Here is a 5937-nt window from a genome sequence, read left to right on the forward strand (position 1 = left end):
TGCTGCTTGTAAACATCCCTTGGTATGCCGTTGAGTTACAGGATAAACCTTGGAGTTGAGATGTTATCTGCATTTCTCCTGTGTTCATAAATGCTGAGATTAGAACACTTTGCATTTCCAGTGCCTAGTGATAAACTATTTCTCTTCCTGAAATGGATATAAAGCTTCAGTGATCATATGACAAAACGCTGGAGAGGTTACGTTCCTACTTCCCTTACACCCTGGCCCATATTCGTCCGTCAGTCCACATCACTTTAAAAATTCAGTATGTCAACCATAACTGTCACATGCAAAGAGATGCTTGGATTCTCTTCCAAGAAGGAGTAGGGCCTAAAAAGAAAGCAATGGAAGAGGAACAACAAAGTCACCACCCCGTACAAAAACAGAACTGCAACACAGTCGTCAACTCCCAAACCCCCTCGATTGACCACCAACCCCACCCCACCCCAATATATGAGGGGAGGGGTTTTGTGGCTTGATGTTCATATTATGTTTTGTTAGTATTTTGTGGGGGGGAGGAGGTGTTGGTGGTCAATGTTCTTGCTATATTTTGTACGGGGAAAGGAGAGGGGTTTTGGCCATTGACGATCGTGTTGCAGTTCTATTTTTGTACAAGGTGGTATGTTTGTTGTTTCTCTTCCATGGTTTTTTTTCTCGTGGCTATCTGGAGGGGACAGATCTCAGAGCTGTATACTGCATATATGCTTTGATCATAAATGAAGCTTTGAACGGGAGAAGAAACTGGAATACTTAGAGGTAACAGAGAGAACGAACGTGCAAATCCCACGCAGACAGGAGCCACAATCAGGATTAAACCCACATCAATGCGAGGTAATGGCTCTACCAACAGCACCACTGTGCCCCCTTGTTTAATGAGAATGACCAAGAGATCAAAGAGCCCATGTCACCATTTCATTTATTGAAGCATACGCTCAACTGACCTTGCAGTAAACACCTGCATACAAAGGTCTTTTACCAACCTGGATGCACAGCACAAAATCACCATCTGATAATAAAGGCCCACATTGAGATCCTATTCAGTTATCCAGATACAAAAAGTCCAGTCCTGAGAAGGGTCACAGCCCTACCTACTCATTTCTATAGACGCAGCCTGTTCCTGAGTTCCACCAGCATCTCATATGTATTGCTTTGGATTTCCAGCATTTGCAGAATTTCTCCTGTTTATGATCAGGTACAAAATAACTTGTGTTTCACAAGTGTCCCCACATCATTAACGTCTCCCTTTGCTGAGAGGTGTTTCACAGTTTTTAGGGACGTGGTCCGTGCTTTCCATTGACTATATAAATAATTCAAAAATGTCAGTAATTTCAATTTCCATTTCACTGTAGGATAAACTCAATGACTTGTCCACACAGCAGGAGTCAGGACGGAGAATCGGCAACAGTGCTGTCAAACTGAACTCCCTTTGGAGCTGAATTTGCAGTATGTGCTCCTGGGCAGAAATGATGCTGGTAAGATGAATGAGTATAAAGTTCATGATTTTGCTTTCATTCATTGTATGTAAGTGTTAAAATCATGGGTTATGTGCAAAGTAATTCACCTGTGCTCCCGTAATCTGCCATTCTATTCAGGGAGTGCCCTATCACAAAATCAGCTCTGTCTTCTGGGAGCACTCCTGTGCTGCATTTAGCCTTAAACATCATCTTTCATTTTCGTTTTATTGTTATTTTTCCTGTTATTATATTTTTACTGCTTTCAGTGATATTTATGTGTTTATTGAGATACAGTGTGGAATAGGCTCTTCCGGCCCTTTGAGTCGTGCTGCCCAGCAATCCCCCGATTTAACCTGAGCCTAATCACAGGACAATTTACAATACCCAATTAACCTACCAACCAGTACGTCCTTCGGACTGTGGGAGGAAACCAGAGCACCCAGAGGAAACCCACGCGGTCACGGGGAGAATGTACAAACTCCTTACAGACAGCAGTGGGATTTGAAACCAAGTCGCCTGTAATGGGAAGTGTTCTGTTAACCATTACTCTATCATTGAAGAGTGAGATGGGAATGCTTTCTGATAGATAGGGTTTGACAAGTCGTTGTTCCCAACATTCTGTTCTTGAGCCTCAGGTTTAAGTGAATTATATCACTGTTTTGGAAGAGAAGATTGATATTTCTGTTATCCTGTTGGCAAGTCTGAATGAGAAGGCATAGTTGTTTACCTTGATGAGAGCGATAAGCATTGTGCTAACCACTACGCTGCTGTGCCACCCAAGAAGATACAAACTTGTTACAGGCAACAATCGGAATTGAACCCCTTTTGGTATCGCTGGCCGGCGCTGTAAAGCAATGTGCTAACCACTACGCTATCATTGAGAAGGCACAATAAGAAAATCAGGATACATTATCTAAACCAGAACACATATTACAGACAGCAGCACACACAAAGTGCTGGAGGAACTCAGCAGGCCAGGCAGCATCTATGGAAAAGAGTAGACAGTGGATGTTTCGGGACGAGACCCTTCATCAGGACTGAGTTCCTCCAGCATTTTGTGTGAGTTGCTTTGGGATTTCCAGCATCTGCATATCTGCTGGTGTTTCTGATCTATTTTCAGCAGTTTTGTGATATTCAATTAAAATATCAATGATGGGCCAGTGGGAACATGTTCTCTTACACAGAGTAAAAGTATGTACAATTAATAGATCAAAACATCAGAAATATAAAAAGAATAAATACAACACAGTAACTTTAGAGCTGTACACCTTAGGGCTTTGTTGGTGGATGCATGCAGAAGCATCAAGCTGCTGACAGATGTTAATTAAGTGATGTTTACATTTTTGATTTACTGCCTAAACAAAGATAAGGCAGCCTCATCTAGACAGTTTGAATGCGCAGTCCAAACACATCTATTAAATCTGTCACATTAAACATGACAGCTTTCTTCTAACCTAACAACCATATTCTTCATTTCCATATTAATGAGAAACTGAGACCAGGTAATGCACAATTACTTGAATATAGACAGGATCTGCCTCCAATAGCACAAACCTGCAGTCATCAGTACGAACTATCACAGTACTGGTGTGAATTACCTTTGTCCAGCCTGTTTTCTGTGTTATTCAAATATTTTCACTGGGGCAAATCGATTTTCAATCCTGGAGTCCACAGTTTTGAAACCAAGTGAATGGTTTGCCCAAACATTACAAAGAATCCATTTATGAACCAGATTATCACAGGTAAAGTCAGACCTGGCATCGTGCTGTCACGGTAGCATAGTGGTTAGCACAATGATTCACTGTACCAGCGACTGGGGTTCAATTCCCGCTGCTGCCTGTAAGGAGTTTGTACACTCTCCCTGTGACCACATGGGTTTCCTCCCACAGTTCCAAGTTGTACCAATTGACAGGGTAATTTATCATTGCAAGTTGTCCCATGATTAGGCTAGGATTAAACTGGGAGATTGTTTGAAGGGCTGGATGGGCCTATTCCATCCTGTATCTCAATAAATAAATAAATTTTCATTTTGACTGTGATGTTTTCATCAATCACTATTTGTGAATTGTGCACAGTTTGACTTTTCAATCAAAATTGTGTTTCTACAAATCAAAGCTCTAGATTCCATAGAAATTATACAAATAAGGTCATCTGGGATAAATGAACTTAGGTGGGACTTATGACTCTGCCAACAAATCAGCTTGAGCATCGAACAGTGGAAACTCAAATGGTTACCAAATTCCTCATGTTACGGTGGACTGCCACCATTCTCCAATAAGTCTGACATTGATCATGGCTATGATGCTGTCCTGTTGGGGGGGGGGGGGGGAGCGGTGGCATATTTGCTGGTCAAAAGCCACTTCCGTCGTGATTGGTCAGTTTAAAAACTGCAGCCGCTCTTCCCATTGGTTGGCTTGCGTGCCACAGCACCTAGTGTCCAGTTTCAAACACCTCGTGGGTATAAAGAATAGCACGTGTGAGAGATTTTCTCTCTTTCGCTTTGTCCCCAGAACCATCAGGAAGGCATGCTCTGCGCACACTTTTAACAAAGTATTTGTTTGTTGAATATATAGAAACATAGAAAACCTACAGCACAATACATGTCCTTCGGCCCACAAAGTTGTGCCGAACATGTCCCTACCTTAGAAATTACTAGGCTTACCCATAGCCCTCTATTTTTCTAAGCTCCATGTACCTATCCAAAAGTCTCTTAAAAGACCCTATCGCATCCTCCTCCATCACCTTTGCCGGCAGCCCATTCCACGCACACACCACTCTCTGAGTAAAAAACTTACCTCTGAGATCACCTCTGTACCTACTTCCCAGCACCTTAAGTATATAGTTCTGTCGTTTGTGTAACTTGGGGGGGGGGGGGTGTCTTAGATGTTTGGTTGAAATTTTTACTGTTTGTAAATAAATTATTAATATACTTAATCACAGTCAATATTTTCTGTCTCACTCACCAAACCCATGAACCTGCTTCAATGTTACAGATGTTATTTATGACTGTATAAAAATGCAAACTATTATTGCTGTTTTAGAGCTGCAATGGGACCATCTCTTTGAGAGCCCGGAGTATCAAAACTTACGCTGCTGGGCTCCCTTTTCTTTATCACCATTTACCTGGAGATGTATCTAGTGTTTGATTCCCCTCTATCTGAATCACCTACTGCTGTGTGCTCAATGTGATCCTGCTAAAAATAAACTTTGAATAGTTACAGTGTCGACTTGACATAGTCTTACATCATCTGGCACTTCAATCACTATCACTTCCAACCCTTCATCGCCAGCGCTATGTTCTTCTGCTTTCATTTGATCCAATAGTTCACCATGATCTTCAATAACATCTTGTAACATGGATCAAGGTAACTCAACTAATACTTAAGAATTGGAGTTAATAAAGCAATCATAGCTTCACTCAAGTAGAAAAAAATGAATGCTAGAAATAAAATCAGAAAATGCTCAAAATACACAGTGGGTCAGTTAGCATATGTGATGAGAATGTTTCTTTCTCCACAGATACAAATTTCACCTGTGGAGAGCGGGACATTCCACAGATACAAATCTCACCTGCTACAGATTTCCTGTATTTTTGACCATGTTTCAGATTTACACATCTACAATATTTTGCTTCTGAATCTATTAAAATGCCCCTTTTATCTATCAGAACTTAACTAAATTGAATGAACTAAAGAGTAATTTTGTATTATGATTTAAAGGCAATAATTATGAAATATTGAACCAATGGCTTTATTGATAGTCAACAAAAAGCTTTGAATCATGAGCATTTTATTTAATTGAAGTAATATCGTATATGATTAACATTACCCTTTAGCTAGTCCATTGCTTCTTTACAAATTTTGACTGTTAATTAAAGTCACATATAGTCAATAATTATTCTGTACATTATAAACCTTGTAAAATGGATCTGCAGTATTTAACCAAAGCATTTATTAACATGAAAATGAGCCTAGTAGGAGGATAATAAATTGTAGCAATTCAGTAAATATACAAATAAATTTGAGTTACATACACAAATTGCTGGAGGAACTCGGCAAGTCAGGCAGCATCCATAGGAATGAACAAACCTTTTGAGGTTGAGACACTTCTTCAGAACTGGAAAGGAAGAGGGAGGACAGCAGAATAAAAATCGATATTTGTGGCATCAGATTGGAGGATCTCCTTGGAGAGCATTAACTACAATATGCTCCGTGTGTCTTTACTTTAACAAACTAAATTTGTGAGAACAGCAATAATATTTTAATAATTTTATTGATTCCTAGCCAAAAGGAATAGTTCTTGCCCCTTTCTTGTACCAGGTAATTTGTTTTATTGTTCACTTGGACTCTGGGGAGATCGTGTTGAGGCCACCATTTACTGAGCTTCTTACTGGTGAAGTTATTACCACAGTATTGTTAGTTAGAGAGTTCCAGCATTTATGCTGGAGAAGGAATAGGGATGTTTCCAAAATTAGATAGCAGCT

The sequence above is a fragment of the Hemitrygon akajei genome, chromosome 23, assembly GCF_048418815.1.
Source record: "Hemitrygon akajei chromosome 23, sHemAka1.3, whole genome shotgun sequence".
Lineage (NCBI taxonomy): Eukaryota > Metazoa > Chordata > Chondrichthyes > Myliobatiformes > Dasyatidae > Hemitrygon > Hemitrygon akajei.